The 10,331-nt window shown below is 39.3% G+C and overlaps 1 protein-coding gene across 1 annotated transcript in view; it reads right to left on the minus strand.

Annotated features, from left to right (window-relative positions):
* DDHD2 (DDHD domain containing 2) overlaps positions 1-2,316 on the minus strand; it is a 42,660-nt gene extending 40,344 nt beyond the window's left edge. Inside the window, exon 1 of the mRNA XM_063448418.1 lies at positions 2,102-2,316. The gene's annotated coding sequence lies outside the window, so the exon portion shown is untranslated. The remainder of the gene's footprint in view (positions 1-2,101) is intronic.
* Positions 2,317-10,331: the final 8,015 nt, after the last annotated feature.

The following is a 10,331-nucleotide window of genomic DNA, read 5'->3' on the forward strand; positions in this document are numbered from 1 at the left end:
TGTTCCCCACCAAGGACTGAAACTATCACACCAGAGCAGATGATGAGTTGTTATTAACAGTAGAACAGCGTTGTGGACATCCCCAGTAATTTTATATGGAATAGGGGGCATTCTGTGGAATTGGGATCACTGTAAATGCCAAAAAGATGGTTGACTGTTCGGGCTGGAGAGAATGCTCATGTACTGTACAATGAATAATCCTGTTCATTACAATTTGGGAACAGGAGCTCAGAGCACACTTATATGCAATATTTATGGCTTTGCTGATGGTATAAACATGAATACAAGGAAGGTAAATATACATTGAATAGAGAATACAATAACTCTTTGCTAGCACAATGTAAGGTTAATTCACAACACAAAGTAATCCAAGACCTGCAGGATCTGACAGATGCAGATCATAAGTATCCTCTAGGATACAGGAGATATTAATTAATGGACTGGTAATGGTTGATCTTGTAATACTTACTAACGCACCAACTAGCTTGGGCAGTTGCTGTGCATTAGTTTGAGCATCAGGGACAACTTATTATTTACACAGATGCTTAGTTATACATGCAGATGGATACATAGTTTGTTAACCACCTCCAGTACTTTTTGACAGGGACGACATCAAAGTCTTATATAACAGCCAAAGGGAGCTCTTAAGCTTCATACAGTCACACGCCACAACACGTACATAATGTCCCTTTACGCAGAAAACTCATCAAGTAAATTAATGTTCAGTTTAGCCCGGATTACATTTTATCATTCCAACTGAACGGTTTCTAGCTTCCATCTGTTATTTATCCGTGACACGGCAGCCATTACTAGTGTTGGTATAAGAGCAGAGATTAACTTCTAGAGAATGACATGAGGAACAAAACGTTTTCCATTTCAAAAGGTTTGATGAACCCTATATAGCTAGTCTGTCCATAGACCCCATTCTAACGCACAATTTAGAGAATACACAAACAAATATATTAGATTATCCCTTTAAATTTCATAAGGCTACTAGACTTACACAGCAATTGATACAGAAAGCCCAAAACAGAATTCTAGTTACCTGATAGACATTACATTTGCAAATCGCTGCAGTTACAAGCCACTAGGTGTAAGGTACAAGAAGGAAAGAAAAAAAACAATATTTTAGAGCTATAGATTTTTTTCTTATAGAGATTTTGACATAAAATCTGCAATTCCCTTATCAATTCTCCATTGAGGTAAAATTCAGAATTACCACTAATATCTACTGTAAAAATAAAAACTTACATATCTCAACACGCACACAAACCATTGTTATATTAAAGGACAATTTGTCAACTTGTAGTCACCTAAAGGAGACCGTAGTTTTGGTGCTTATTTAGACCATTTCTTTAATAGTATGACCTGTACTATTACCACAAATGGGATTGGCCTTTAGCTAATAGGCATGAATGAGTAGGCATATAAAAACAAACCTTTTGCTTTGATAAACGCTTATGACAATAGTTTTCAACCAGTGAGCTGGAAGAGTGTTTACTCCAAAATAAAAATAAAAAATGGTATTCTCTCAGCTCACTTGAAGAAAACAATTTAATAAAATTAGATCAAAGTTAGCATACCTTAGGGAAGTAAAAACTGCTAGTAAAGTGATTGGTTCCCTGCAAAATTAAAAAAACAAGTGCATGAAGGTCGCACTGCTCCCTCAGAGATGACACTGGACATGACTCACAGTCCAAGTCAAATGCTATTAGGAAATTGGACACATAGGTCTTGAGGAATCTAGGAGAACATTTTGTAAGTAAGTTCCCAGCCTCCAAATAAAACCGTGGCAGCTGTAAATACTGCTACCAGCTCCATGGGTCCCACATTACTGAGCATGGATAGATAGATGGGGATAGATCACACATGCAGCCATTAAACTATCTATAACTGGTGAATTCTGTGTTATATAACCTTTCATCAGACCCAGCACAGGGTGTACAATGGGCAATAATGCACACAGGGCTGTCAGACACTTAGCTCAGTGGGGAGCTGGGCAGAATAATACAATGTTAATAATAATAATAATAATAATAATAATAATAATAAGTAAAGTACACAGCTCCACACACACAGCCACCTACATCACATTACCTACCTATGAGATGTCAGTTCCTGTCACATGAACAAATAATGGGAGATTTGTAAACCAGGCTCTTCAAATATTGCATAACAGTCAGAGTGAAAGCACCATGTGTACTCTGTGTGTACGTAACAGCACTGAGCATACTGACAGCCACAGCCAGGGAACCCAAAGTACATCCCAGCACATCACCTCATAGCCCCGCCCCGAGTCACAGTCACGTGATACACTGTGCCAAAACACACACACACCGGACAGCGCGAACAGCTGCAGAGATGGAGTCACGTGACACGTCCAAGACGACTTCTCGCGAGAGTTTAGCATGAGCGTGTATTTGCGATATTGCCAATTTTTTTGCATAGGAGAAAGTTAAAAACAAACAAAAAAAAAAAAAACACAAGCACCACTATAGTGTGTACCAACACAAACTGCTAGTAAACATATAGATTTTCAAATAAATGTAATTGAAAGTCTGGTCCCTCTCATCACCTGTCAATCATTTGCCATCAGTGGCTGGGGGGAGGGGGGGGCGAGACGGTTGCCATGGACACATTCTTAGGGAAGCAAAATTTCAAAAGGAAAAAAAATAAAAAGTAGTAATAAGACATTTTAAAAACAATCGCACGCCCTCCCATGTCACGCAGAAAATCTCCCAATGTTCAAACATCCTGCACAGATTTTCAACATGGCATTTAACAATAATCTTGCTAATTACAGCCATACTGTCCTCATGTAATGCTGATTGGTGAATTACATGATGCCCATTCATAGCCAGTACTCTGGTACCCATTTGAAGGTACTGGCGGTACCAGGGTCAAAGTTATTGGCCCTGGTACAGATAACCAAAAATAACCCAGTTCCTGGTACCGCCAGTACATTCAAATGGGAAATCCCGCTTTTAATCGGCGTTGTGTAAATGGTATTATAGCGGTATGCCGGTAACAGGCACATAGATAGCATCGCTCCTCTTTCCCTACCTGTCTCGTCTCCATTATGTGTGTGACACAGACACTGATAGTTGCTTTGCAACTGTTTTTGCTTAAAGTATGTGTATGGATTTTACACATTACTTTACGTATGAAGTGGATTTAGAAAATTACACAAAGCAACTATCAGTGTCACACACATCATGGAGACGAGGCAGGTAAGGAAAGAGGAGCGAGGCTATCTAGGCACCCGTTAAGGGACTTGGCGTGTGCAAACAGTCCACAGGTAAGGGGGCGCAATACTTGCCTTTCCCAAGGCAATGTTGGGCATAGAAGGCTACCACAACAAATAAGTGACAAGAGAGAGCAGGAGAACCACTGTGCTATTCATCCAGCAAACCGTACTTGCAAATGCAATGCAGGGCCAGTCACTGTACTGTGCATCATGTAAATATGGTTATTGCACGTAGATTATGGCCAATTCTTTGGCACGTGAGTATTTGATTGTATATTTCCATTAATTGTTTCACCCATTCAGGTTATAACAAGTGCACAGTGGCCAATTCTCCTGCACATTAGTACTTGGCTGCATATTTCAATGAATAATTTCACCCATTCATTTGCAAGTAGACAGGCTGAAATGTAGTCTATATTCAATCTAATTCAGAGGCTGTATTATACATTCTGGACCATGCTAAATATAGAGTACAATGTGGATTTTGCACTGCACATTATAGTTAATGGAACTGGGTTATTTTTGGGTATCTGTACCAGGGTCAATAACTTTGACTAGTGGTTATTCACAAAATTCCGAATTTTGTCCAGATGGCTAAAATAACTAAATTTGCAAGTACCATATTTACACAAATTCAGTTGAAGTTTGATCATCTCAATAAAATAATAACATAAAATTTAGTACCATCGGATCTGTTGTCCCCCCTCTGGGCTACTTCACATGCCCTCCTTTTCCCTGATGTGTGGGATGGGGGCAGTTGTTAATCTCCTCAGATCTATTTCATGTGCTCCCACTTGATGCTAAGGAGTGTGACCTGGTTGGCTCATTGGCAGGAACACCCCAGACTTTTTTCCAATGCCCATGAGGGTTAAGACAGTGCTGTAAAATAATGGTGGCCACACAAAATATTGACACATTGGGCTCAATTTGGACATTTCCACTTAGGGGTGTACTCATTTTTGTTGCCAACAGTTTATACCAGACATACATAGATACACACAAACATATACACACATATAGATACACACCGACATATACACAAATGCACCTTGACACACACAAACATTGATACATGCCCACACCCTGACACACACACATATATATATATATATATATATATATATATATATATATATATATATATATACACACATATTTATATATCACACACACTCAAGTGATTTAAAAAAAAAAAAAAAAAAAATCTTTCCAGCCACCCTCCTGTCAGCTTACTTTATGTGTCAGTAGGGTGGCTTGGAGTCCTGCTGCTGGTGTGAGTTTATAATTTCTCGAGATGAAAATATAATTTTGCCTCTTTATAAATCGCTGGTAAGACCACACCTTGAATATGCTGTGCAATTTTGGGCACCTGTTCTAAAGAAGGATATCATGGCACTAGAAAAAGTGCAGAGACGAGCTACAAAATTGATAAAAGGAATGGAGCATTTTAGTTATGAAGAAAGGTTAAAAATTTTAAATCTCTTCAGTTTGGAAAAACGGCGCCTTAGAGGGGATATGATAACATTATACAAATATATTCGGGGCCAGTACAAACCATTATCTGGAAATCTATTCATAAACAGGGCTATACATAGGACACGAGGTCACACATTTAGGCTTGAAGAAAGGAGATTTCATCTAAGGAAAATAAAAGTTTTTTTTACAGTAAGAGCAATAAGGATATGGAATTCATTGCCGGAAGAGGTGGTTTTGTCAGAGTCTATACAGATGTTTAAATTGCAATTGGATAAATACTTGCAAAAACATAACATACAGGGATACAATTTCTAATTAGTGGGGTAATAGCTGCTTGATCCAAGGAGACATCTGACTGCTATTTTGGGGTCAAGAAGGAATTTTTTCCTAGTTTGTTGCAAAATTGGAAGCGCTTCAGACTGGGTTTTTTGCCTTCTTTTGGATCAACAGCAAAAGCATATATGAGGAAGGCTGAACTTGATGGATGCAAGTCTCTTTTCAGCTATCTAACTATGTAACTATGAGTGAGGGTTCTGGAGCTCCTCATGCTCCCCTTCCCTCACGCGCTGTCTCTCTGCATGACGCTGGGAGGAAGTGACAGGCTGTCATTTCCTCCCAGCCGGCCGACATTACACGGGTCTGGTCGCGGTCTTAAAGGACCATGGCACCTGATCTGGCCCCTGTTCAGCAGTAATATTTCCTCGGTGATATAATCATAGCACCGGGGAAACATTCCGCGGCGCCCCAGGGTGCTGCGGCACAGTTTTGGAACCGCTGGTTTAGACATTAATGGCTGTGTGAGGGGACAGCAAATTTACACTGTTATAAAGGCTGTACACTTACTACTTTACATTGTAGCAGAGTGTCATTTCTTCAGTATTGTCACATGAAAAGATAATAAAATATTTACAAAAATGTGAGGGGTGTACTCACTTTTGTGAGATACTGTACCTGTAGCTGTGAGTGCTTTAGTAATATTGTTCTGCTCTCACAAGCAAGTATTTCTGTAAATAATTTATCTTTATTGAAGAAGTATCAATGAAACCATAGGGGAATTACATGTATATAGTATAATGTTAATATACACAACCATATCGGACAAAGTTATATGAACACTTCTAGATCCATAAGTACCACAGGCTTAAGGGACACTATAGTCAGTCACCAAAACAACTTTATCTTAACGAAGCAGGTTGTGTGTGTATAGATCATGCCTCTGAAGTTTCACTACTTAATTCTTTTCCATTTAGGAGATAAATTACATTTGTTTGTGTTTATGCAGCCCTAGCCACACCTCCCCTGGCAGTGACTGACACAATCAGATGTAACATACTTTAAAAGTTTTTATCTCTTGTTTTGTAAATTGAACTTTAATTACATACAGAAGGCGCCTGTAGGTTCTAGCAAGTTATTAACAGAGCAGGAAATTAAACAGAATCGAAATTAAACAGAATTTGCAATAAAGGAAGTATAAACATTAGATGAGTCTTTACAGGAAGTGTTTAGGAAGGCTGTGTAAGTCACATGCAGGGAGGTGTGACTAAGGCTGCATAAACAAAATGAGTAATCCCCTAAATGGCAGGGAACTGAGCAGTGAGATTAAAGAGGCATTATCTACTCACCAAAACTGCTTCATTAAAGGGACACTATAGTCACCTAGGCAGTTTTGGTGTATAGAACATGCCCGTGCAGCCTCACTGCTCAATCCTCTGCCATTTAGGAGTTAAATCCCTTTGTTTATGAACCCTAGTCACACCTCCCTGCATGTGACTTGCACAGCCTTCCATAAACACTTCCTGTAAAGAGAGCCCTATTTAGGCTTTCTTTATTGCAAGTTCTGTTTAATTAAGATTTTCTTATCCCCTGCTATGTTAATAGCTTGCTAGACCCTGCAAGAGCCTCCAGTTTGTGATTAAATCAATTTAGAGATTGAGATACAATTATTTAAGGTAAATTACATCTGTTTGAAAGTGAAACCAGTTTTTGTTTTCATGCAGGCTCTGTCAATCATAGCCAGGGGAGGTGTGGCTAGGGCAGCATAAACAGAAACAAAGTGATTTAACTCCTAAATGACAGTGAATTGAGCAGTGAAATTGCAGGGGAATGATCTATACACTAAAACTGCTTTATTTAGCTAAAGTAATTAAGATGACTGTAGTGTTCCTTTAAGCTAAAGTTGTTTTGGTGACTATAGAGTCCGTTTAGCTCAGGTAGAGATCTGTTTGATGATCTGGTGGCTGTAGTGGATGCAGGAAGTAGCACCCAGTAGACTCCAGATAAGAAGTGGATCCGTTCTAAAACCAGTTTAGTTGCTTACATTAGGTGTACATGCCTGGCCCTGTAACTACTACAGTGCACTGTAGCAGTTATGGTGCTTAAAGTGTTCTTTTAATTTCAGTAAGAGTTTAAATGGGATATGCATGTTGGAGTGGAGGATTAAAGGACAACTGTCATTAAAAATGTAATGTCTTAATAATTTTCTTATAATACACAATGTCTTTAATTCATATATATATATTGAAATTGTTGAAATAATCACTTGCCTACCTCCCTACTACCCCTTCCAGGCAGCCATTTTATGTACCTTGAGTCAGACCGTCAATTATCCCGGTTAATACTCACTATTTTGCAAATGTCTGTGCACTCTCGGTCTGCAGCATTTATGTCGGGAAATTTTGAAAAACAACAGACAGTTGCAAACTAGTGAGCATTGGTCGGGATAACTGAAAATCCAACCTAAGCCAAATAAAAAGGGAAAGACAGAAAGGCAAAAATAGATTGTCAAAATACATGAATTAAATACAATAAAAAATATTAGACATGGTATAAAAGATGTTATCAGGATAAAAAAAAAATGAGTTATGCTTTGATTCATCAGATACTGATTAAGGGAAGAGAGTGGTTTTGCCTTATTTTAGTGATAAGTTGAATGATGGCGATTTAGTCTTTACAAAATATGTTACAATGTCCATGTAAGCCTGTATGTAGGGTTTAAATGCCTATATGTGTAAACATGAAGAAGTGAATATTTTGCTTGTGAATATCATTTTTATCTTCCTCCAAGTTTTCAAAGTTTAACACAATAGGACACGCAGGTCCCCAGCTTTGGTGAATAAGTCTGGTCTTGAAGTTCTTTGTACTAGGTTAAGTTGCAGAGTAATATAGGACTTGCAGGTCCTTCCATAGTCATGAGTGTTAATTTACAAACATTAACTTTGTCTGATATCAGTTTAAAGGAACATAATGTTTCAAGTTTAAAGGTTTCCAAACAGGATCTCATAAATAGAGATACAGTATCCCCCCGTTGACTCAAATTGTAGGTTAGTACAGTTAAACGTGACGCTGACTCCTCCTCCTTCCCCGATCCAGCACTTCGAGCAAGCCATCCAGTGGGGCTGTGGGAGGTCCCCTGACCACTTTCTTCCCATCACTCAATCGCTCTGCCACCTGATGACTGGGGGACTGCCCAAATATCTCACTGGTCAAATCCCACTCCGGTAAAGGCCCATGTTTGACACCAGTATGTTAGTAGATGCTGAAAATCATCCTTGTAGAAGGAAAATCAGCCACTGCGTGTAAGTGTATAATAAAAAAACACAAATATTTAACAAACGAAGTGGGACTAAGTGTGGTAGCAAAAGAATTGCCACAAACCACCTGAGTGGAAACCCAAAAGATACAATCATAAAATACATACAATGCAGTAGGTGGATCACACTTCTGATATCTGTAAAATATATAGAACAATATAGTGTAATATTATCTGTACAATTGTATTAATAGGAATGGGAGTCAGGTACTCACAAATCACAGCATATGGCTCTCATGGATGATGCTTTGGGACTTTTTGTACAGGATGTCCCTTTCCTGTTCCCAGGCGACCTTATGGTTCCTCCAGCTAGGTATCAATCCAGGTTCCACACATCCAGTGGTATCGTTCAGGAAAAGAACTTTATTGCTCCACAATATGGAGTAAAATTGAATAAATTAAAATACAAATAAATATAAAAAAGTATTAAAATAATAAACAATTCAAATAGACTTGGAATCAGTCCTGCCTATTGGCAATAAAAGTCCAAAATGTCCGAAACGCGTTTCGCCCCGTACCAGGGGCTTTTTCAATCGGTAAGTGGAGTTCTTCTGCACCTCGGCGTCTTCTTAATCCCCTCATTTCTTCTACTTCCAGGTTCCGGCTATCGCACGTTTGGAACGCAACGTGCGTTCCAAAACTGACGGCATGCATTCCACTTCCGGGTGGCGCTGTCTATGTCGGCTGACGTCACTGGAACGCATGCCGAATAGATCGTGCGTTCCATTACGGAAGTGTGCAATGTATGTTTGTAATCAACCCTGAGCTGAGAAGTTCAAACCCTCTAGCTTTCTTGGGTCCTCCATTTTGGTGTACCTGAGGCTGAGAGGCGGTGGGGCACCCACCAGTAAAGAGAGGCTGCTTGTTTTGCAATGTTGAAAATGCATATGGTTAGGGATTTCTTTTATCTGGAGGTTTGGACAGCATTGTGATGAGAATGAAGGAAGCAGGACGAAATAGTGAGGCAATGTCTGAAAGTTTCTATAGTGTGGATGGCTTCCCAAACTGGTTTTATTAATGGGAATGCCCATCAAATGTGTAGGAATGTGCCTGCAGAGCAGCAGCAATATCAACACATACCCTCCAAGTTTAGGGGTGAATGGTCTTTAGGAATTGTGGGGTTTTATACCACATTGATAAGATCTTGTATGCAGTTTTATTTGTCTTTCTTTTCAGTACACAGTGGTGCACCAGGTCCCAGATCTTACCAGACTGGTTTGGTTTGAGGGTCTCCCCCATTTGCTGGTGGTGGGTAATTCTGATTGTTTTGGAGTTTAAATATAGGTTGGAAATGGTATGTGGTATTGACTCCAGTTCATCACATAAAAACTTGAATGTGGTAAGTGTCCTGTATAGGTTTGTTTGTTGTGGAATATGGGTTATGAACGGTTTCAGTTGTTCATACCAAAGTCTTCGCGTGAGTGTGTCTGGGGCACGGTCTAGTATAGAATTTAACATTATGATACCGCCCTCCACCATGTGCCGGATTTGCGGGTTGGTGTGAGAAATGAGAAAGCAAAAACAAGTATCTCCAGGCCCGGTCAGAGGAGTCAAAACCAAAAACAATACTTCAGAGTTTAGTTTACATGATCCCACCCAGAAAGCACTGAAGTGCAAGTGCAACACTACAAAATTTCCAAAGAAAACACTTACCCCTAGGTATAACAGTGGGGAAGTCAACTCACATATAAATATAAAAATTAAAAGAGGAATAAAAATAGTGCAATATTTAAGTCGGTGCAAAAAATGTATGTGTTTAACTTCACCCTAGGATGCCGGCTTCATGTTGAAATAATCATAACCTTGGTAATGTCTAGTTTTGGCTTGTGCGAGACAAGGGACAGTCATGTTAAAACCAACATCATGGGAAATAGGTTGCCTTGGGGTCTGCTGGAGCAGATTCTCGATATTCTGAGAACCAGACAAGAAGAGGGTCTTAAAAGTATTAGGCTTCAGGAGGAAATATGAATGTCAGACGATGTTTTGCAAAGGTAAATTGAGAAATAACATAACAGTGGG

The sequence above is a fragment of the Pelobates fuscus genome, chromosome 3, assembly GCF_036172605.1.
Source record: "Pelobates fuscus isolate aPelFus1 chromosome 3, aPelFus1.pri, whole genome shotgun sequence".
NCBI classification, from domain to species: domain Eukaryota; kingdom Metazoa; phylum Chordata; class Amphibia; order Anura; family Pelobatidae; genus Pelobates; species Pelobates fuscus.